This window comes from Callithrix jacchus, chromosome X, assembly GCF_049354715.1.
Source record: "Callithrix jacchus isolate 240 chromosome X, calJac240_pri, whole genome shotgun sequence".
NCBI lineage: Eukaryota > Metazoa > Chordata > Mammalia > Primates > Cebidae > Callithrix > Callithrix jacchus.
This window is the reverse complement of record NC_133524.1, coordinates 20,846,653-20,871,915: the sequence shown is the minus strand read 5'-3', so window position 1 is coordinate 20,871,915 and position 25,263 is coordinate 20,846,653.

The window sequence follows — 25,263 nt, the reverse complement described above, 5'->3', positions numbered from 1 at the left end:
CATGTGAAGATACAACATTAATCCCTTTTTGTCCTTCTGCTTTCTGCCATGTGAGGACACAGCAAGGAGTTCCTCATCAGATGCTGGTACCTTGATCTTGGACTTCCCAGCCTCCAGATCTGTGAGAAAATAATTTCTGGTGTTTATCAATACCCAGTCTTAGATATTCTGTTATAGCAGCACAAATGAACTAAGACAGGCTTCATGGGAGTGATATATGGCTTTGTATTGTGTTAAAGCCATGCAGATGTTGGGATTTATCTGTTATAGCAGCTAACATTACCCTATGTGGTACAGTGGGTTCTACTGTTCACAACAGAACTAAAACCAAGGCTATGGAAAATTCAGGACAATAAAGATAGTTCAGTAAGTTGACAAATAGAGAGCAAACGAGACTGTAGCAATAGATCGGACTGGAGACTGAGGCAGGGGACAGATGAAGGAACATGGCCTCATGGAGTTTGTTTTAGTAACTGCAAACTCCAGCAATGTCAAACCTCTAGAGAGCGCAGTCAGAGAGGCACACAATATTCTCATTGTATCCACAGTCATTGTTTTCTCCTAAGCTACTGATTTTCTAGCCAAATAAATTAACAAAAGGGTTCTGAAGAAGTTGATGCATCTTCAGAGAGAAGCCCCTGAAATAAAAAGGAGCAGGTAGCTAAAAATCTTTGGAGGAAGGATAAATTATTTAATGTGAAGAGGAGAAAAAAACTCCAACAAAACTACTCTGGTGATGGGAAGCAATGACTATGCTAACAGAAATGAAGGGGTAGCATAGGGTCCTTCCACATATTCATAGAAGGGCCATAAGGAGGGGGTCTAAATGAGTTTGCTAAACCCAAGCATTCCGATAGGTACCCAATTGTGAAAGAAGAGTAGGGAGGGGCTTAAAATAAGATAGATTTGGTTGACAGGAACTCCAGAAATCTATATAAATCAACACAGATTTGCTTCTCTGTGCTCTGGGATGAGTATAGGCAGTGCTAAAGAACAGAAAAGGCTGGTTTTCAGCCAGATGAAATTGCGTTTGGAAGCCTATATCTCTCATAAACTCAGCATAGATGCCTGGAGTGCTGGCTTTTGATTACAATGAGTTGGTGCATCATCATTTGGCAAACTCCAGCACCTTCTTCTTGTCTCTTTGAAAGTACACCAAATGTCAATGATTATTCGACAATCAGTAATTTAATGGGGGAAATTGGTAAGTAATGGAAAAATCATAATGGGCAAATAGAAAGTTAGGTGTAAAAGACATGCATAAGGTGAGAGAAAAATATGCTAAATTGGGGAAAATTCTGTTTAAAGAGATTATTTGTAAAATACTAGCTATGTCCTTCTTGTTCCCAGAATTAGGGGCTTCCCAGATGGTCCTAGTATGATATTTTTATCTTACTTAACTCTAACAAAACTGTGTTGTTGCATTCTCTCTGTTATCACAGGCAACATCTTCCCTTATTAGTTCATTCACTGGTTTTCTTAATAGCACTATATTGCACTACATTTGGAAAATTTCAGTGTATGGGCTGAACCAGCAAGTCAAGCCTTTATATCTTACAAAACCCTCACAAAAAGCCTTCCACTAAACAGTGTTTGCTGAAAATTATACCATTATCAAGATCCCATGAGGCAAAGAACATTAGACATCCTGGTGAAAATGGCTGCCATCCTCAAGATGCTGAGACAACTCTATTATTTTCCCTTTGTGACAGTTCACACTCGCACCGGGAGCAATTATACTCAGCAAAAGCCACTTCAAGGATTATTTTATGTGGAAGTATGACTGATTAGCTCTACCCTCATCTCTCCTCTGGCAACAGAAAGTCTGACCTATGCTTCATGGAAAAGCACACATCTAGCTAATGGCTTGTTTAAGAAATATAATCTGGGTAATTAATTCGGAGAATTTAAGTGAAAATCCAAATTCCTCATTTTTCACTTCAGCCCAGCACCTTTCTTCCAGGTGGCTACTGTCACCTGTCAAATGGTGTTATACATGATGAGCTTTGCTGGTCTCAGGGATGGTGCTAGAGATCAGTACCTTGCTGCCAGAAGGAGCTCCTAGAACTTGTCTACTAACTAAACTTTCTATCTTAGTCAGATGTGCAATGTTCAAACTCAGTTGGTCATCTAACACTGGTATTCGCCTTCATATGAGTAATCTGAAGCCCCTTTGCTGGACACAGAAAATTATTTTGGAGTTAAACCTCTTCCTAATTTGTTCCTCATCATCTCATTCATTTTGATAATTCTTTGGTGTTGCACAAGAGCCAAGAACTTTCTATAAAGTATTTCATCTGTTACTCTCTACAATCTGTAAGCATGTAAGGCAGATGTTATGTCCACTTTACTTGTAAGGAAGCTGAGATATAGAGGGGTTCAATAATTTGGCCAGGGGCATGCAGCTAAAAGGTGACAGAGAAGGAACTCAGGTCCACAACTCCTGTCACCTAACCCAGTGCTCTGACAATTATTCCCCTGCTTGCTTGTCCATGATCTTCTATAAGGAACCATCCTTGTGGTTTCTGATTATTTGCCTAAACTATCTTGGCTCTGCTGTCTTTGAGATTGGTGTTCTCTTGGTTCTACTTGTCCCATCTCTGACCATCATGTATATGTATACAGCAGATGCTATCAGAGCCTTGCCTATTTCCCCTTGGAATATGCCATTCCTATACATCCTGATTCAATAATTTTCAACTACAAGCACCTGTAACTGTCTGCCTGGGACTTTCTCTAACTACTGGAGCCCTCTTAGCCTGTGTGTAGGTAATTAACACCTCGTCCCCTCAACACAACCAGAAACAGCCCTTAACCAATGGCTGATGGAAGTTGGTAGATAAATTCCCCAACTCCCTTGCCTCTTTGGTAGACTATGAAGCATTTCTACATTGTCTCCTACTGTTCTCCAAAAGCCCCAAGTGCTCACAGCAGTTTGCTGCTAATAATCCCTGCCATATTGGTGTATTAGTCTGTTTTCATGCTGCTGATAAAATCATATTCAAGACTAGAAAGAAAAAGAGGTTTAACTAGTCTTACAGTTCCACATGGCTAGGAAGGCCTCAGAATCACAGTGGGAAGTGAAAGGCATTTCTTACATGGTGGCAGCAACAGAAAACAGAAGAAGCAAAAGTGGAAACCCCTGATAAACCCATCAGATCTTGTGAAACTTGTTCACTATCACAAGAATAGCATAGAAAAGACTGGCCCCCATGATTCAATTACCCCAATGGGTCCCTCTCACATCACATGGGAATTCTGGGAGATACAATTTAAGTTGAGATTTGGGTGGGGACACAGCCAAACCATAACCTTCTGCCTCTGCCCCCCACCAAATCTCATATCTTCACGTTTCAAAACCAACCATGCCTTCCTAGCAGTCCCCCAAAGTCTTAACTCATTTCAGCATTAACCCAAAAGTCCACAGTCCAAAGTTTCATCTGAGACAAGGCAAGTCCCTTCTGCCTATGAGCATGTAAAATCAAAAGCAAGCTAGTTATTTTCTAGATACAATGGGGGTACAGGTATTGGGTAAATACAGCCATTCCAAATGAGATAAATTGGCCAAAACAAAGGAGTCACTGGGCCCATGCAGGTTCAAAATCCAGTGGGGCAGTCAAATTTTAAAACTCAAAAATGATCTCCTTTGACTCCATGTCTCACATCCAGGTCACACTGATGCAAGAGGTGGGTTTCCATGGTCTTGGGCACCTCTACCTCTGTGACTTTGCGGGGTACAGCTTCCCTCCTGGCTGCTTTCACAGGCTGGCATTAAGTGTCTGTGGCTCTTCCAGGTGCACAGTGCAAACCATTGGTGGATCTACCATTCTGGGATCTGGAAGACAGTGGCCCTCTTCTCACAGCTCCACTAGGCAGTACCCCAGTAGGGACTCTGTGTGGGGGCTCTGACCCCACATTTCCCTTCTGCACTGCCCTAGCAGAGGTTCTCCATGAGAAGAAGCAAACTTTTGCTTGGGCATCCAGGCATTTCCATACATCTTCTGAAATCTAGATGGAGGTTCCCAAACCTTAATTCTTGACTTCTATGCACCCACAGGCTCAATACCATGTGGAAGCTGCCAAGTCTTGGGGCTTCCATCCTCTGAAGCCACAGCTCAAGCTGTATGTTGGCCCCTTTCAGCCATGGCTGAAGTGGCTGGGACCAGAGTACCAAGTCCCTGGGATGCACATAGCACAGGAACCCTGGATCCGGCTTATGAAATGACTTTTTCCTCCTGGGCCTCTGGGCCTGTGATAGGAGGGGCTGAAATGGCCTGGAGACATTTCCCCCATGGTCTTGGATATTAAGGTCTCTGACATGGCCCGGGGACATTTTCCTGATTATCTTGGGGATTAACATTAAGCTCTTTGTTACTTATGCAAATTTCTGCAGCTGGCTTAAACTTCTCTGCAAAAAATGTTTTTTTTTATCATATAGTCAGGCTGCAAATTTTTCCAAGCTTTTATGCTCTACTTTCCTTATAAAACCGAATGCCTTTAACAGTACCCAAGTCACCTCTTGAATGCTTTGCTCCTTAAAAATTTCTTCCACTGGATACGCTAAATCATCTCTCTCAAGTTCAAAGTTCCACAAATCTCCAGGGCAGGGGCAAAATGCCACCAGTCTCTTTGCTACAACATAACAAGAATCGTCTTTACTCCACTCCTCATCTCCATCTGAGACCACCTCAGCTTGGACCTTATTGTCTATATCACTATCAGCATTTTGGGCAATGCCACTCAACAAGTCTCTAGGAAGTTCCAAACTTTCCCACATTTTCCTGATTTTTTCTGAGCCCTCCAAACTGTTCCAATCTCTGTCTGTTACCCATTTCCTAAGTTGCTTCCACATTTTCAGGTATCTTTTCAGCAATGTCTCACTCCACTGGTACCAATGTACTGTGTTAGTCTGCTTTCACACAGTTGATAAAGACATATCCAAGACTGGGAAGAAGAAGAGGTTTAATTGAACTTACAGTTCCACATGGCTGGGGAGGCCTCAGAATCATGGTGAGAGGTGAAAGGTACCTCTTACATGGTGGCAACAAGAGGAAGAAGCAAAAGCGGTATCCCCTGATAAAACCACAAGATCTCACAAGACTTATTCACTATCACAAGAATAGCAGAGGAAAAACTCACCCCCATGATTGAATTACCTCCTACTGGGTCCCTCCCACAACACATGGGAATGCTGGGAGATACAATTCAAGTTAAGATCTGGGTGGGGAAACAGCCAAACCATATCATTTGGCTTCCTTTCTTTCCCTGTCTCACTTCCTACTTCCTTACCAATGCTTCCTGGTCACCTCCTGCATAAACTGTTTACACTCAAATTCTCATCACTGGGTCTGCTTCTGAGCAAACCCAAATAAAGACAACATACATGTGTTATGCTCTTATCCCAGCTTGACTTCCTATGAAGAAACAGTTTTACTCAAAAGCATTCCCTTGGCCTCAAACAACTGCTTCCACCTTGGCTGCTAACTTCCAGATTGATCCTAATTCCAGCCATTCCCATGCCTTTCTCTTACAGATGCTCTAAGCACACCTCTTTTCCCTGCACCCTCAGCCAACAGTGCCTCACACTTCCATCACCAATACCATAGCCCCATACATTACTTGGAATTCGACTGTATAGAATGTCGAGGGCAAATTTTTAAAATTAATTTCTTGTCTATCGTTCACATCAATTATAAATGAATTTCTATATTTGGATCAGAACACAGGATCCTCTCAGAGAAAAATAACCTAATACATATTCAGTAACTTTCTAGGTCATTTTGTAGACTGTAAACTTTTTGAGCTCATTTTGCAAAATTTAATAACTTACACCATCGATTGTATAGAAACAACCACATTCCAGAGAAGTATCCTCCTTCCTGTTACATTATTTACATGTGAGTATAACTGTTTTTGTTAGAACAATGGATTTTTAAGAATGCCCCTAAAGGGTAGTTGGGGGTGGAGGGGAAGTAGGAATAGTTAATGGGTTCCCAAAAAATAGAAAGAATGAATAAAACCTAGTGTTTGATAACATAACAGGGTGACTATAGCCAATAATAATTAAACTGTACATTTTTAAATAACTAAAAGAGTACAATTGGATTGTCTGTAACACAAGGGATGAATGCTTGAGGGGATGGATACCCTGTTTTCCATGACGTGATTATTGCTTATTGCATGCCTGTATCAAAATATCTCATGTACCTCATAAATATATACACCTACTATGTACCCACAAAAATTAAAAATCAAAAAAAGAATGCCCTAAAACAAACCTCTTATTTTTTTGTTCAAGTACTAGACTATCAATTACTGTCTGGATATCTTTTTAGGAAAATAGTTCTCTCCTCACTTCCTATCCTAAAGCCAATTTAGAGGGAAACACAGGAGGTCCAACTGCACAAAAATCCCTGATCTGAAACACACTAGAGTTCAAATGCCTTTTTCTATCCCCCAAGTCTAGGCCCAACACACTGGTAGTAGAGTAGGGGAATCAGCCTCTGGTGGGAAAGACATACTACCAACAAATTTCCTCTACCCTACCCAGAATGCTCTAGCATTTCTAGTTGCAAAAAAATAGAAATACACTCAAATTAGCTGAAGGAAAAAGAGATACAAAGTTATGTCTCAGAACTCAATGGCAATAAGCACAGCCAGGCATCAAAGAGGCCTAAAACAGGAAATTGGGAGGCCTGAAGGCTGCTCTCTCCAGGGCTGCTCTCTGAGGTTACATAGGCCTTACTTTGCTTTTTTCTGTGCTAATGCTGCTCTCAATCCCTCTCTAGGGGCTGGCTGTCTCTGCCTTAGGGAGCATGTGATAAAAATGGCCACTCCAGATGCAGCCTACATGACTTCCCAGCTTCAAGGCCCAACATTGACCAGCTAAAGTCTCTGTGTCTGAATTCAGATCCCCAAGAGACACTTGGATTGACCTGTTCCTGGTTCTGTGGCCAAGGAGGTAGTCACACAGTACTATCATGAAGGCTACAACCACCCATCAGCAGGGATTGAGGTTGGAGAGAATGGCGGGTTCTTAGAGACAGGGCTATAGCCTGGGCTTCTTGCTAGCTACCTTGTTAGAGTATCATTTCCAACTATTCAGAATTATGCCTATGATATTGATTCAATGGCCAATAGAGAGGAAACCTTATTCCATCCATCTAGTTTCCTATCACTTCCAGGATGGTAGAATGAAATGAACTTTGTCCCAGGAGTCAGAATAACCTGGATTCCTAAAGTAGTTCTAACCATTATGTTGAACACGTTTCTGCCCTTGTAAAATAGAAATTGAAACAGGGCCTTGCAGCATGGCCTGCTTCAGAATTTTTTATTTCTTAGATTTTAGAAAGGTAATATGGCATAAATGCCATGTTCTTCACATACTACCAATGGGGTCTGGGCAGCACCCAATAACCAAACACCCCAATGTTTCTGTCACAAACATGAATGTTCACACTATATGAGCCAAAAATGAACCTAACAACAGCCCGGGGTAGGTTTTGTCACCAAATGATTTTTGGCACACATTTCAGGAAAAAAAAGTCTTGTTCTTTGGAATATTTTTAGTGTTGGAGTTATGGATAAGGCATCATGGGCCTGCAGCTGCCTTTACCTGCCTATATCACAAGGTTGCTATGAGGAAAAATAAATATACATTCAGTAATATTGGTTGCCATGTGATTTGTGCCATGTATTACGCTGAGCTCTAGTGAATCAGAATTAATAAAACACAGCCCCTGTTGCAGAAGATCTCACAGTCTGGAGAACACAGTAGGGAAGATGAGTGAATACAGTTGGTATAACAAATACTATAACAGAGATCAGCAGGGGTGTTATAATTACCAAACAAAGGAGGAGCCCAGAAGAAGGACACCTTACCTTCAGGAAACCTTAAGACACCATCCCTTAAGGAAATTTAATTAACTGCCCATATCCCCTCAGATTTCAATCTTCTTGGTTGTTTCTTTCTTTTTTTTTTTTTTTGTATTTTAGGTTTTGAGGTACATGTGAAGAACATGCAAGATTATTGCATAGGTACACACATGGCAGTGTGATGCGCTGTCTTCCTCCCCATCACCTATATCTGGCATTTCTCCCCATGCTATCTCTCCCCAACTCCCCAACCCCTGCTGTTCCTCCCCTATTTCCCACCGACAGACCCCAGTGTGTGATGCTCCCCTCCCTGTGTCCATGTGTTCTCATTGTTCAACACCCGCCTATGAGTGAGAACATGCAGTGTTGATTTTCTGTTGTTGTGTCAGTTTGGTGAAAATGATGGTTTCCAGATTCATCCATGTCCATACAAAGGACACAAACTCATCGTTTTTTATGGCTGCATAGTATTCCATGGTGTATATGTGCCACATTTTCCCTGTCCAGTCTATCATCAATAGGCATTTGGGTTGGTTCCAGGTCTTTGCTATCATAAACAGTGCTGCAATGAACATTCGTGTGCATGGGTCCTTATAGTAGAACAATTTATAATCCTTTGGATTATATACCCAGTAATGGGATTGCTGGGTCAAATGGAATTTCTATTTCTAGGTCCTTGAGGAATCGCCACACTGTCTTCCACAATGGTTGAACTAATTTACACTCCCACCAGCAGTGTAAAAGTGTTCCTATTTCTCCACATCCTCTCCAGCATCTGTTGTCTCCAGATTTTTTAATGATCGCCATTCTAACTGGTGTGAGATGGTATCTCAATGTAGTTTTGATTTGCATTTCTCTGATGACCAGTGATGATGAGAATTTTTTTCATATGTTTGTTGGCCTCATGTATGTCTTCTTTTGTAAAGTGTCTGTTCATAGCCTTTGCCCATTTTTGAATGGGCTTGTTTGTTTTTTTCTTGTAAATCTGTTTTAGTTCTTTGTAGATTCTGGATATTAGCCCTTTCTCAGATGGGTATCGCAAAAATTTATTCCATTCTGTTGGTTGCCAATTCACTCTAATGACTGTTTCTTTTGCTATGCAGAAGCTGTGGAGTTTGATTAGGTCCCATTTGTCTATTTTGGCTTTTGTGGCCAATGCTTTTGGTGTTTTGGTTATGAAGTCCTTGCCTACTCCTATGTCCTGCATGGTTTTGCCTAAATTTTCTTCTAGGGTTTCTATGGTGTTGGGTCTTATGTGTAAGTCTTTAATCCATCTGGAGTTAATTTCAGTGTAAGGTGTAAGGAAGGGGTCCAGTTTCTGCTTTCTGCACATAGCTAGCCAGTTTTCTCAACACCATTTATTAAACAGGGAATCCTTTCCCCATTGCTTGTTTTTGTCAGGTTTGTCAAAGATCAGATGGTTGTAGATGTGTGATGTTGCCTCCGAGGCCTCTGTTTTGTTCCATTGGTCTATATCTCTGTTTTGGTACCAGTACCACGCTGTTTTGATTACTGTAGTCTTGTGTATAGTTTGAAGTCCGGTAGTGTGATGCCTCCAGCTTTGCTCTTTTTGCTTAGAATTGACTTGGCTATGCGGGCTCTCTTTTGGTTCCATATGAAGTTTAAGATGGTTTTTTCCAGTTCTGTGAAGAAGGTCATTGGTAGCTTGATGGGGATAGCATTGAATCTGTAAATTATTTGGGCAGTATGGCCATTTTCACAATATTGATTCTTCCTAACCATGAGCATGGAATGTTTCTCCATCTGTTTCTGTCCTCTCTTATTTCATTGAGAGTGGTTTGTAGTTCTCCTTGAAGAGGTCCTTTACGTTCTTTGTTAGTTGTATTCCTAGGTATTTTATTCTCTTTATAGCAATTGTGAATGGCAGTTCGTTCTTGATTTGGCTCTCTTTAAGTCTGTTATTGGTCTATAGGAATGCTTGTGATTTTTGCACATTGATTTTGTATCCTAAGACTTTGCTGAAGTTGCTTATCAGTTTCAGGAGATTTTGCGCTGAGACGATGGGGTCTTATAAATATACAATCATGTCGTCTGCAAATAGAGACAATTTGACTTCCTCCTTCCCTATTTGAATACCCTTTATTTCTTTTTCTTGCCTGATTGCTCTGGCTAGAACTTTCAATACTATATTGAATAGGAGTGGTGAGAGAGGGCATCCTTGTCTAGTGCCAGATTTCAAAGGGAATGCTTCCAGTTTTTGCCCATTCATTATTATATTGGCTGTTCGTTTGTCATAAATAGCTTTTTATTATTTTGAGATATGTTTCGTCAGTACCGAGTTTATTGAGGGTTTTTAACATAAAGGGCTGCATCAATTGAGATAATCATGTGGTTTTTGACTTTGGTTCTGTTTATGTGGTGAATTACGTTTATAGACTTGCGTATGTTGAACCAGCCTTGCATCCACAAGATGAAGCCTACTTGATCATGGTGGATAATCTTTTTGATCTGCTGTTGCAATCAGTTTGCCAGTATTTTATTGAAGATTTTTGCATCTGTGTTTATCATAGATATTGGCCTGAAGTTTTCTTTTCTTGCTAAGTCTCTGCCAGGTTTTCGCATCAGGATGATGTTGGTCTCATAAAATGATTTGGGAAGGATTCCCCTCTTTTTGGATTGTTTGGAATTGTTTCAGAAGGAATGGTACCAGCTCCTCTTTGTATGTCTGGTAGAATTTGGCTGTGAATCAATCTGGACCTGGGCTTTTTTTGGGTGGTAGGCTCTTAATTGCTGCCTCAAATTCTGCCCTTCTTATTAGTCTATTCAGGGTTTTGGCTTCTTGCTGGTTCAGGCTTGGGAGGATGCAGATGTCCAGGAATTTATCCATTTCTTCCAGGTTTACTAGCTTACATGCATAGAGTTGTTTGCAATAATCTCTGATGATGGTTTGTATTTCTGTGGAATCTGTGGTGATATTCCCTTTATCATTTTTTATTGCATCTATTTGATTATTCTCTCTTTTCTTTTTTATTAATCTGGCTAGAAGTCTGTCTATTTTGTTGATCTTTTCGAAAAACCAGATCCTGGAGTTATTGATTTTTTGAAGGGATTTTTGTGTCTCTATCTCTTTCAGTTCTGCCCTGATCTTAGTTATTTCTTGTCTTCTGCTAGGTTTTGAGTTTTTTTGATCTTGCTCCTCTAGCTCTTTCAATTTTGAAGATAGGGTGTCGATTTTAGATCTTTCCTTGCTTCTCATGTGGGCATTTATTGCTATGTATTTTCCTCTAGACACTGCTTTAAATGTGTCCTAGAGATGCTGGTATGTTGTGTCTTTGTCCTAGTTGGTTTCGAAGAACATCTTTATTTCTGCCTTCATTTCATTGTTTATCCAGTCAACATTCAAGAACCAGTTGTTCAGTTTCCATGAAGCCGTGCAGTTCTGAGTTAGTTTCTGGATTCTAAGTTCTAACATGATTGCACTGTAGTCTGAGAGACTGTTTGCTATGATTTCCATTCTTTTGCATTTGATGAGGGTGATTTACTTCCAATGATGTGGTCAATTTTAGAGTAGGTGTGATGTGGTGCTGAGAAGAATGTATACTCTGTGGATTTTGGGTGGAGAGTTCTGTAAATGTCTATTAGGTTTGCCTGGTCCAGGTTTGAGTTCAAGTCCTGGATATCCTTGTTAATTTTCTGTCTTGTTGATCTGTCTAATACTGACAATGGGGTGTAAGTATCCAATTATTATTGTGTGGGAGTCTAAGTCTCTTTGTAAGTCATTAAGAACTTGCTTTATGTATATGGGTGCCCCTGTATTGGGTGCATATATATTTAGGATCATTAGCTCTACTTGTTGCATTGATCCTTTTACCATTAGGTAATGCCCTTCTTTGTCTCTTTTGATCTTCGTTGGTTTAAAGTCTGTTTTATCAGAGATGAGAATTGCAACTCCTGCTTTTTTTTTTTTTTTTTTTTTTTTTTTTTTTTTTTTGCTCTCCATTTGCTTGGTAAATCTTCCTCCATCCCTTTATTTTGAGCCTTTGTGTATCCTTGCATGTGACATGGGTTTCCTGGATACAGCACACAGATGGGTTTTGGCTTTTTATCCAATTGCCAGTCTGTGTCTTTTGATTGGGGCATTAAGCCCATTTACATTTAGGGTTAATATTGATATGTGTGAATTTGATCCTGCCATTTTGATGCTAGCTGGCTGTTTTGCCCATTAGTTAATGCAGTTTCTTCATTGTGTCGATGCTCTTTACCATTTGCTATGTTTTTGGAGTGCCTGGTACTGGTTGTTCCTTTCTATGTTTAGTGCTTCTTTCAGGAGCTCTTGTAAAGCAGGCCTGGTGGTGATGAAATCTCTGAGTAACTGCTTGTTCATAAAGGATTTTATTTCTCCTTCACTTATGAAGTTTAGTTTGGCTGGATATGAAATTCTAGGTTGAAAGTTCTTTTCTTTAAGGATGTTGAATATTGGCCCCCACACTCTTCTGGCTTGTAGGGTTTCTATTGAGAGATCTGCTGTGAGTCTGATGGGCTTCCCTTTGTGGGTGACCCAACCTTTCTCTCTGGCTGCCCTTAGCATTTTCTCGTTCATTTCAACCCTGGTGAATCTGACGATTATGTGCCTTGGGGTTGCTTTTCGTGAGGAATGTCTTTGTGGTGTTCTCTATATTTCCTGGACTTGAATATTGGCCTACCTTGCTAGGTTGGGGAAGTTTTCCTGGATAATATCCTGAAGAGTATTTTCCAGCTTGGATTTATTCTCTCTGTCACATTCAGGTATACCTATCAAATGTAGATTAGGTCTTTTCACATAATCCCATATTTCTTGGAGACTTTGTTCATCCCTTTTTACCCATTTTTCTCTAATCTTGCTTTCTTGTTTTATTTCATTGAGTTGGTCTTTGACCTCTGATATCCTTTCTTCTGCTTGGTCAATTCAGCAACTGAAACTTGTGTATGCTTTGTGAAGTTCTTGTGTTGTGTTTTTCAGCTCCATCAATTCACTTATATTTCTCTCTGGGCTGTTTATTCTCATTAACATTTCGTCAAATCTTTTTTCAATGTTCTTAGTTTCTTTGCATTGGGTTAGAACATGTTCTTTTAGCTCAGAGACGTTTCTTATTACCCACCTTCTGAAGCCTGTTTCTGTCAATTCTTCAGAATCATTCTCCATCCAGCCTTGTTCCCTTGCTGGTGAGGAGTTGTGATCCCTTGTAGGAGGAGTGGCATTCTGGTTTTGGGTGTTTTCATCCTTTTTGCGCTGGTTTCTTCCCATCTTTGTGGATTTATCCACCTGTCATCTTTGTAGTTGTTGACTTTCAGATTGGGTCTCTGAGTGGACGTCCAGTTTGTTGATGATGAAGTTATTTCTTTCTGTTTCTTAGTTTTCCTTCTAACAGTCAGGCCCCTCTGCTGTAGGACTGTTGAGGTCCACTCCAGGTCCTGCTTGCCTGGGGATCACCTGCAGTGGCCTCCGTGCTTTCTCTGGGAGCTGCAATCCTGAGCTGCTCCTAATTGGCCATCTTGGATCCATTTCCCCCTTCTTGGCTGTTTCTTTTTGCAAGCACCTCTGATTCCCTCTCTGAGCCTGCACGTACACCAGAAAATTCAAGGAGCTAATGCCCCTAGCCACAGCCTGTGACCAAGGCAAGTAGGAGTTGGTGGGTTTATAACCCAGCTTCCTCATCCCATGGGAGGGACAATTCTGAAGCCTAGTATATGTAATCTCCCACAGGTCCCTAGCAAGATTGAACCCCAGTTGTCCACAGTAATAACCTGCTTATTAAACACACCCAGTATTGTCTCATTTCCCCCTTCCCCAGCCAATACTTCCTGGGATCCCCTCCCAAAAATAAGCCATTCACACTCAAATCTCTGTCTCAGCATGTTGTGGTTATCTATTGCTGAGTAACAAATCACCCCTAATCTAGTGGCTCAAAACAATAGCCATTGAAAATACTATAGGAGAGGCAGAAGTGAGTGGAGGTATATATGAAATAAGAATGGCCATGAGTTAGTAAGTGTTAAGCTGGATGAGAGGTACATGGGGCTTTATTCTACTCTACTTTTGCATATGTTTGAAATTCTTCAGAATTAAAAATATTTTCAATCAAAAAAGCAGTTACTTATTGCTTATGATTCCAGGGGTCAGGAATTTGGGTAGATCTCAGCAGGGATGGTATCTTGGCAAGTTCAGACTGCTATAAAAAATTACCATAGGCTGGATGGCTTAAACAACAAACATTTATTTCTTGCAGTTCTGGAAGTTGAAAGTCTGAGGTCAGGGTGCTAGCAGGGCCAGGTTCTTGGTGAAGGCCCTCTGTCTGGTTTACAGACAGCCATATTCTTGCTGTATCCTCACATGGTGGAAAGAGAGCTAGCTAGCTCTCTGACCCCTTCTTATAAGGGCACTAATCTCATTCATGAGGGCTCAGCCCTCATAACCTAATTCCCTCCAAAAAGCCCCACCTCCAAATATCATCACATTAGAGGTTAGGACTTTAGCATATGAATTTTAGGAGGACACAAACATTTAATCCAAAACAGATGATGGTCACTGCTCCAAGTGGTGTCACCTGGGTTGTCCTAACTAGGGTGGAGGATTCAAGAAGGACTCACTCCTGGTCTAAGGCCTTGGCTCTAAGCTGTTGACTGGAGCACCTCTGTGGTCCTCCACATCCTCTTTCTCTACATGGTGTCTCCCTCCAGCAAGACAGCCTGGATTTTTTACATGCCATCTGGGTTGTGAGAGCAACAGTAGGAACTACAAGAACTCTTAATGATTTGGTTTGGGAGGACCAGAATGTCATTTGAACCACATTCCACTGGTCAAAGAAGTCCCAAGGCCAGCCCAGAGTCAAAGATTGGGGAAATAGACTTCACCTCTTGGTGGGAAGAGTGGTAAAGTCATGTTGTAAAGGGGCATGGTCACAGAGAGATATGATTTGTCAGAGGCCACTATTAATGATCTACCCACAGAGAGCTTGCTTCTGAGAAAATCCAGTCTAAGAGAGCCAGCAAATTGTTTCATGAGAAAGTACCCTTGAGCGAATTCCTAAGGATGGAGGGGAAACATAAAGTAGATAGACGAGGGTGTATTCTAGCCAGAGACAATAGCATGAACAGAGACAGAGATGCATTTGTGAATGGGAGACTAGCAGAGGTTTCTTTATGTCTGGAGAGTTCTGTATATCTAAGGAGAAGAGATAGCAGGTGATGACAAAGAAGAGGGGAGCAGAGACTACATCTTGAAGGGCCAGGCATGCTCTGTGAAGTTTAAATTGCATCCTGAAGTCAGTGGTCAGCTCTACAAGATTTCAAGCAGAAAAGTTCCAAGACAAGATTCATATTGAGAAAAATTATACTGAAGCCTCTGTGGAAGGTAGACTAGAATAAAATCTTGTATTAAATCAAATAATGGGTATGAGAGCACAAGATGATTGAAAGCACAAGTAACATATTTTGAGTTCTGGGGTAAATTCCCCTCGAAGTCTTTGTTTACATAATGTAATGCCCTCCCCTGTTCCTCCTCCAACCCAGGCTGGGATCCCTGATGGCAGGAGGCAGTAGTTGATTTATTCCACCATTTACTCAGTACCTGCTATGGTTCTAGGCACTAACTAGGATTGTGTTGGGGATAAATAATATCAGTCCCTTCCCTGGCAGAACTTGCTATTCAAATTCTGGAACTCCCTGCCCCTGGAACCACCCACATGTCCTACCATAGGCCTAATTACAAGAGTTTATAACTAGGCATTCCAAGACTCTGATTACACTGTACCCACTGATGGGAACTCTGGTGTGATACCAAGAGGGATTGGAAGATGGGGCCAGTACCAGATGTGGAGACAATACTCTTGACTCTAACAAGTGAGAAGAAATGAAGTAAAGAAAAACAGAGGAAATAGCATGACCGATTGTAGGCATATTGCACACCCACAAGCACTCAACGTACCTTGTGTCATCCGGTTCACACAGCCACCCTGACAGTGATACTATTATCCCTGGTATAAAGCACACATCAGAGAAGTAGCAGAGCTGAGAACCCAGAATAGTCCACCACAAAAGTGCATGCTGGTAACCACTACAGCTAATGAGAGATTCAAACAGACCACTGGATCTGGATGGGGAAGAACTAGATGTGAATGTATGAAGGAAGAATGGCTGATTGGAAAAGATGAGACAGGAGGGGTCTTGGAGCAATCACCTCCAGGGAGGAGACATGAGGTGATGTATTTCCATAGACTATCTTTTACATGAAACTGACAATATATTAAAGTATGCATTACTCAACTGTCATCCTGCAAAATACCAAAATTCCTAAGACAACACACAACACTGGTGCCTATTATTTCTTACTAAAATCATTATTATTCCTTTAATTTTAGTGTACCTTCTAGATTATTAATCCTATATTCCCTAATGAATTGTCGAAAAGTAGACTATATAAATAATTTTGCATGGTTTTATATTAACAACAGGAGAGGTTTTCATCATTAAAAATAAAATTTTTACAGCGCTGATGTTTCTCTTTTTCTTCTAAAATAAAACATAATGCCACTGAATCTAAATGGGATATATTTTAAAATTCACTGACAGTTATACCAACAGTATGAATAATAACTAAATGATGCATTGCCTGAATGAAACAAGAGCATTTGCTAACTTTAATAATATAAAAAATAAGTTTTTCTATGGATGATGCTAATTCTCTAAATATAATGTTTTTGCATTGTAATATTCTGCATAATAGCTACTTTATAGCTAACATTAATTCTCTAAATATGACTCAACACACAATAGGTTTGCATTTCAATATTCTTGGTAATGGTTGGTTTATGTCAAAGAGAATAAAGGTTATTATTTGATGTAATCACTACATTATATTTTTACATACTATTTTTGATTAAATGTTCCCTTCCAGCAACAGAACTGACCTTTTACAAAAAGGTCTGGTGTAGAGACACCAGAACAGAAATTGGTCTCATAAGGCAAAAGGGATATTAAATAACAGAGCTTGCCAGGAATGTACTATTGCATCCAGGTCTAGCATTTTGCTGCTTTTGTATGTTGCTGACTTCCTACAGACATAGTTAATATTCAAATGTGAACTCATCAAGGCCATTAATAGTAAACACAAGTCAGTGAGATGGATGAAAACCAAGGCATATGTCAATAAGCATCTTGACACATGACTTATAAATGTAAAAAGTAAAACTCAACAAGAGAGAGCTTCAAACTTCATCTTTGGCTATACACTCTGAATCCCTCTCCTACCCTCACACTAAAATGTTTTTGCTTTTAAAAAATCTCAAAATGGAGAAGGAATTTGTGCTTCATGTTGTCTCCGTGCACTTTTCTCCTCCATCAATCTTTACAGACCTTCATTTCTGGTGTCTTTCCTTCAGCTTTAGAATGTTTACAGGGCCCATTCCATTTTTCTTGCTCTTGGGAGGCAGAGAGACTGGCTCATTTTAGAAGGGATAAGAAGACTTGTACAAAATACAGAAAATGATAATATTACAACTTTTCTAAAGGAAAGAAATCTGAAAAAAACACACTTAGATCCCATATTGCAAAGATTTCTAGCTAAAAAGAAAGAATGACAAAGAATCTTTGTCTAGAGCAAAGGACTGTCTTGATAAAAGATTCTTCTTTTTAACTTTCCCAAGGTGAAGCTGATTAAGATGGTATTGGGGAGAAAGAAACTATGGATTTTTTAGTAAATATAGACTGAGAATAATTGATGACATCATCTGTGTGAGTTTTCCTTACCACTGACTCATTATGTAAGTAGTGAATTTTGGCCATGCTTATCTTTCCATCTTTATCATGAGAATTAAGCCCTAGGTAATAGCGATGTTTTGATTCTTCAAATGAGCTCAATCATCTTTGAGTCCTCAAATGACTAAAGTCAGAAGGTCAATCAAATCTTGGTTGGAATTGCAAATCAAGTATCCTTTCCTCCAAACCCATCCATGTCCACCTTATATTTTACAGTGCTTTCTATAGCCTGGTAACTAATGACTGACATTCCTAAAGAAGAGACATGTCAGGATCAATTTACAGGCTACTAAGTATTTTTGAGCTACTGATAGGTTCAGTGCTCTGAAGGGTGATATGGAATCTCACTACTTGAAGTGAGTGCATGGACCAAAGGTATCAACATCCCCTAGGAGCTTGTTAGAAATGCAGATTTTCAGGCCCCTTCTCAGACATACTGGATTAGAATCTGCATTTTAACAAGATCCTTAGGGATTCCAATGCACATTAAAGCCTGAGAAGCTCCAATACAAAGGACTGAGGAAAAATATTGCCCACACAGGCATCAATGTGATGGGACCTTTCTGGAGAAAATACAGGGACTCAGAGAAAGACCCCAAAACATGCTCATTTGCAGGCGAATACCTCACATCCCTTAAATAAGGGTCATGGCATTTCATTCACTCCACAATCACAAGTTTTAAGAAAAGAGGCTCCTGGAAGAGGACAGGCACTGAAAGTTCACACATCAACCTGCTTGCTCTGACTCCACAGCTTGGGTTTCTCCCGCCACCTTGGCTTGGCTTCCCATGACCTGTGCTGGGTAAATGGGAAAAACTGTGGTGCCTGAGCCAGAAGTGGCTGTATCATCTACCTACCCACTCACACCCCAACCCCTACTGAATCAAAAACCCCAAAGAGGCAAGCTACTATGGAAGAAACATAATCCTACTTCCTGAAGTCAGGGTTTCTATAGCCAGATCTTGAATGTATGTGCCAACATATACACATGTTCTCTACGGGACTGGGTTCAAATCCCAGCTGCATCATTTAGAATGCTTCATTCTCAGAAAGTTAAAAAAAAAAAAGAATATTTTATCAAGACAGTCACCTGCTCTGGACAAAGATTTGTTGCCATTCTTTTCAGCTAAAAGTCTTTGCAATATGAGGTCTAAGTATGATTGTTCAGATTTTTTTCTCTTCAGAACCATTTGTCTAAGGCTGTGTGGCCCTAGAGAAATAACTGCTCACTTTCCATATCTATAGACCCAGACATAATCACGGTTCCCACGTCATGATGTACGTAATTGTGAGGTATTTGCCTGCAAATGGGCATATTTGGGGGTCTTTCCTACCTCATAGAGTACATAATTGTGAGAGTTAAGTAGCATCATACACAAAAAGCATTTCTGGCAATGTCTAGAAGATAGTAAGAGCTCAGTAAGTAACTGCAACTATTACTGTCATCACTGTCATTGCTATTATCATTATTATTACTATTACTACCAGAGTTCTTCTGGGTTAGCATTAAATCAGCACTCTCTGGGTAGAGTTGTTCAACCAGCTCCAGACACACACCATCCCCCACTGTTTTTCATCCTATTTTTAATTCTCCATCTTAGCAGGAAATGGATTTTTGTAAAAACACTGTGACAAACCCATCTAAAATCTAGTTGTGGAGTCTCGATGCCAGAACATGCCCCTGATCTGCCAGGGCACTAACTATTCACGTGGAAATGGGACTCACCTAGCATGATTTAGTGGCTCCAAGCTGTTTGCTAGCCAACCCCTCTTCCCTTTCTAAGTACCCATAAGCCACTCAATTTAATAATTCATTTTAGAATTTTGAGTGAATTCCATTTCCAGTTTGAGGTTAGAGTTTTTGGGAAATTGGGACACTTTCCCTTTCCTATCTTTGAGCTCTTCTCTTCCCCACAGTCCCTCAGAATTACCAGCAGTGGCTCAGCAATTTCAACTGCATTTGTCTAAATTCCCTCATATTGTCATTTTTTCTATGTCAGAAGATGAAAATCCATTTATAGCTGCTTGTGGCTCTCTTATGATCACTTCACTTGTCTCTGGCTTCAATTCCTCTCAGCCAAGTGCGTTCTGACCTTTCTACATTCTCTCAGGAGAGAATGCCCACTGATGTGACACCATCAGACCCAAGCAATCAAGCTAATCCCATCCATATTTGTGGGGAGCAGAGGATAAATTGAAAAACCTACCCCAAAATGAGTTAGCCTTTTTGGTCAAAGTGCAATTTGTTTGGGGTTAAAGTAGTTCTGATAATAGTTTTACAAGATTGTATTTGTTCTTTTATAGGAAAGAATGTTGACTGGAACTTTGGGCCTAACGTTGAGGACAGAGAAGGAGTGAGTAGCTCCACATTCTAAAGACAGCCACAAACTATTAGGACCAGGCACTTCACAGAATGGGCCCCCTTCCTGTCAGTTATCACACCTTGCAGAGGAGGAAAGGGGAGGCACGATTTCTTCCAATCTCTGTACGTTTAATAGTGGGGAAGGAGTTGCTGGAGTCATGGGGTAACCAATCGTCATATGGAAGCACAATGTGATAAGTGGGTTACTTCATCTCCTCCCCGTGGAAAAAGGATGAGGGTGTCTTCTCTTCCACATCCTTAGGCAAGGTCAAGTGGTGTCTACAAAAAGTATGGACTGCAAAACTACAATGAGATATCACTTCAAGTGGTCTGGCTTTAATCAAAAAGACAGACAATAACAAGGTTTGGTGAGGATGTGGAAAAACTATAACCCTCATATGCTGCTGGTGGGAATGGAAAAATGAGGCAGCTGCTTTGGAAGAGTCTGGCAGTTCATCAAAAAGTTAAACAAAGACTTAACATATGACCCAGCAATTCAACATATGTCCACACAAAAACTTGTTCACAAATGTTCACCACAGCACTGTTCATAATAACCAAAAGTGGAAACAACACAAATCACCTACTACCTGAGGAGTGGATGAACAATATGTGGTCCATCCACGTAATGGAGTATTATTCAGCCACAGAAAGGAATGAAGTCCTGATACAAGCCACAGCATGGATGGACCTTGAAAACATTATGCTCAGTGACAGAGGCTGGACAAGAATGACCACATACTATATGATTCCATTTATATGAAATGTTTAGAATAGGCAAATCCATTAAGATAGAAAGTAGATTAATGGTTTCCTAGGGCTGGGTAGAGGGGAAGGTGGAGGATAATGGCTAAGTGGTACAGGGTTTCTTTTTAGGGTGATGAAAATGTTCTAAAATTGATTGTGGTGACGTTCCAAAAAAAATCCATGAATATATTCAAAGGCATTGAGTTGTACACTTTAGATGGGTGAACTACATTTTACATTAATTATATCTCAATAAAGCTGTTGTGAAAGAAGAGAAAGAGGAGAAGGGAAGAAAGTGGGTGAAAAAAAGCAGCAACATGGACTGGCTCTCCTTCTCCAGCTGTATGCCTGTCAAGGGGCAGAACCTGCAGTCTCACCCTAGTGCAAACATCAGAGTATGATGAGGGAGTGCTGGGCAATGTTGACGCTTATGTGAACAAAGAAACTAGTGCCTACTTCCAGCCTGGAAATATAGAACAAGGTAGGGCAAAGTGGATGATGGAACAGCCCACCCCGATATGACAGTGAAAAGGGGTGGCAGTGGACATACCACTCAAAAGAGCTGCCTACTAGACAAAGGACTCCCCGCAGCAGCAAGAGGCTTGGAGCAAACCCCAATGGTAGTAGCTGAGGGAGAGAGAGAAAAAGAGGCTGACCGAGATCCCCCCCATCAGGCACCTAGAGGTGCACTTAGAGGCCCCCAGGTACCTCTAAGGTAGCATGTCTCAACCTTTCTTATGCCTATGGATTACCTGGGGATCTTATGAAAATGCAGGTCTAATACAATGGGTGTGGGAAGGGGATTGCATTTCTAATGAGATCTCAAATGATTCAGATTCTGCTGGTCCAAATCAATTTGGAACAACAGAGCTCTGAATCAGTAGTTCTAAGACTCTGGTCTCAGCATTCTTTCATACTCTTAAAAATTATTAAGTATCCTAAAGACTTTTTGTTTATGTGGGTTATAGCTACTGATATTTACTGTATTTTAAAGCAAAATTGATCATTTTTATATTTATTAATTGATTCATTTAAAAGTAACAATAAAGCTCATTTCATGTTAACATAAATAACACATTTTGTAAAGAAAACCTTTTTCCTAAAGAAAAATAACGTGTTTCCCAAAACAAACCAACTAGTGAGTGGCATCATTTTACATTTTTGCAAATCTCTGATTTAACAGATGACAACTGGATTATCACATCCACTTCTATATTCAATCTTCTGCAGCATATTGGCTTTGCTGAAAAATACAAATATCAAACCTCACACAAATATGTAGTTGTAAAAGGAGCATTTTAATAGCCTTTTCAGGTAATTATCAATATTATTTGATACCACACCAAAAACCTTATAACAGATCGTTTCTTAAAGGTTAATGCAATGTGGAATCTGAAATCATAACAGTGAACTTTTCATACTGTGTTACATTAAAATCCATTGGCCTGTCTTGCACTTTGAACGTATCTTTTACATGGTTTTGAAACATCATGCATTAGTAATTTGAAAATATTGGTTTACTGAGTTATGCAGATGTTCCAAATGTTGGTACATTTTATTAGACAATGTCAAAAAGTTGTGTTTGTTAATATCACCACTGATCTCACCAGTCATCTCACCAGAAAACTTTTTAAGTACTGGGAAGCTTTCAAGCTCACAGTAATAAAGACAGGTCTTCCAAAATTTTAATTTTTGCTTGAAAGCTCAAGTTGTATCATTGACAACAAACACTGTCAGTTGTTTTCCTTGAAGAGACAGGCCTCGCTTAAATCACTTGCAAGAAAATGGCTCCAAATACCCATGTCTAAATAGCCAATTTGCCAGTCAGGCATTTCTTCCAGTGAAAATGATGTTCCATGAAAATAAGTGGCTAGTTCAGCTCACAACTCAATCATACACATAATCTTTCTCGAGACAACTATTATACTTCAATATGAGACATAAGTGCTTTATGCTTTACTTCTTTATGCATTCTCTTACACAGAATAGTAAAAAGACATGTACTCAAAGATCAAAATTTAATATAATTAGCAATTTTTACTGTTTAATCAAGGACATTCTTAACTGCAGTTGGAGTTTGTTTTGTTTTGGTTTGGTTTGGTTTGGTTTGTCACTAGGAGTACATGACAATGAAGAATACCACAATTACTGGTACAGTTCGGTGCTGCTGCCTTGATTCGTGCTAAGGCACTGGCAGTCTTATCCATCACTGCCTTTACACCATCATTGTCAATGCCAACACAGTTAAATAGACAAATGACATCTTAGTATCAACATGAAAATAGTTTTCATTTTGATTTCACAGACCAAAGAAAAGGTCTCTGAGAACCACTGCCCTAAGGAATTCCCCATGTGCCCCCCCACCAAGAAAGCTGGCATTTGGAAGCCTGCCATCAGAAGGCACAGAGGCCTGGCAGTGTGTACCAAAGAAGACACACCAAGCAGCAGAGAGAATGACAACAGTAGCCCGTTAAGTAAAGAGACCCTTGTCCCTTTTCTTCGCTCACCTGGCCACAGCAAACATGCTTGGCGAGCTGTCTTGAAAGGTGGGTTGGGGATATTTTAGCACTAAACCAGGCCACTCCAACCCAGCTCAATTTGGGCTCGGAAAAGGAGAGAAAATGAGATTGAGATCAAAGTTGATATTGAGATTTTAAAACGGGACTAGATGTCTAATAATCAAAAATGACCAGAATGCTATAGAATTTGCTCAAGATATTATTAAGAAAATGGGAAGGGCAATAAGACAGAGCACAGCTGGAAGCAGGGATTAAAGCTAAATAAAACACTTTCATGTTTCTATCTCCACCAAGTTGAGACCTTTCATTAAAAAATTATTTCTAGTCACCCTTTCATTTACAATTCATACATATCTGAGTTAATTGAAAAGCTCCCTATGCGACAAGCCATATTCCTTTTCTTCCTTGTCAACACCGTATCATTCATCTATGCAACAAAGTTTGAACGAATGCCTACTGTGCCAGGCACTCTTCAAAGGGCTTGTGAAACGCCAGTGAAAAAAACAGATCCGTTGGTGGAGCTTACATTCGTAATTGTTTCTTTCTAAAACTTTTTTTTCAATTAACCATGCAACCTCAGCTGCAAAGCATGCTCGGGCGTTAGAGCAACATCCAGCAATCTATATGGCAATGTTCTGGGGCCTGTCCAGCTGGCTCCAACAGTCAAGGTTATCTGACAATCTAGTGGGAAAGATCAATACGAATGGCAGCATCTTGATTTCAGTGGGATCTAGGAGGCATCCAATCCCAGGCAATAGGTGGGTACAAGGAACAGAGTTCCAACTCCCTCCAGTAAAGGAGGCAGGTGAAGGCTTAGCAAAGATAGGATCTTAGTCAAATAAGTTGGTGTTTGTTCGGGAACTTGAGCTTCAGAAACAAAAATCAACACATAGGGTAGAATAGACACTCCAGATTGGATTTGGGACAAAGGGTCATTTGGATATGTGACTGCTGCCTGCTGGGGTGTGCTCCAGGGCCAGTTTAAAACCATTACGGGCAGCTCTGGACCCTGAAAAGACTTGTAATATAGAATAAAAACAACCCTACACCAGAAAATACATGTAAGAAAGTCCAGAGTAGTTCTCCTTTTTCCCATAATGTCTTCTTCAAAGTTGTCTCTTAATATCCCACTCCTTTAACTGTATGTGTGTGTGTGTGTGTGTGTGCGTGCACACGCGCACACATGCATGTATATACTCTATAGTGTCTGTGTGTACCATGATCTCATGCTTATTCTGTTGTTTTAGGAGTCATCTCCACTGATCTGCCCCCCGCCCAGCAAAGAACCTCAAGGATATACAAAGTGAACCACTGGCATTCATGCGATTAACCCTGAATGGACCTTCAATTTGATTACCCCCTCTCCTTACTCTCAGACTGTTCCTTTACCTCTTTGGATTTATTTTAGGTCAGTGTTTCCAGTTTGTGACCCAACCACCCTACTGCTCCAACACTTTGCAGTCTTATTTCATTCCTGCACTTGTCTTTCTTCACTGTGGTGCTCCCTTGGAACAGTTCTTTCAGGGATGATTCGTTTCAATTTGTCTCTAAGTCCCCTTTGTACACTCTGACTTTCTGGGAGACCTAACTGGGCACGATCCAGGTTTCTACCCCACCTCAGCTTGGACCCTGGAGGAAAGGCATAAGACCTGAGGGAAATGCCAAGGCTTTAGAAAATAGACCGATAAAAAGAATGCTCATAACCTTACCTTTAATTATCATGAAAGTATTAGAGCAGAGCTTCCCAAAATGTTCAATGTCGTGCCATGTGCATTGAATCATTGTAGGCTGCTTGTAAAAACAAAATGTAGATTACTGGACTTGACCCCAGACCTACTGTCTTAGTTTGAGTTCTCTGAGCAGAAGACAAGGATTCTATTGAAGAAATTTGATTTGGGAGGTGGTCCCAGGAAACATTGATAGGGGAGTGGGGAAATGAGACGGGGAAAAGAAGGCAGCCAATAAAAGGTGCACTCTCAAGCCAGCTACTACTGTGAGCAACTAGAG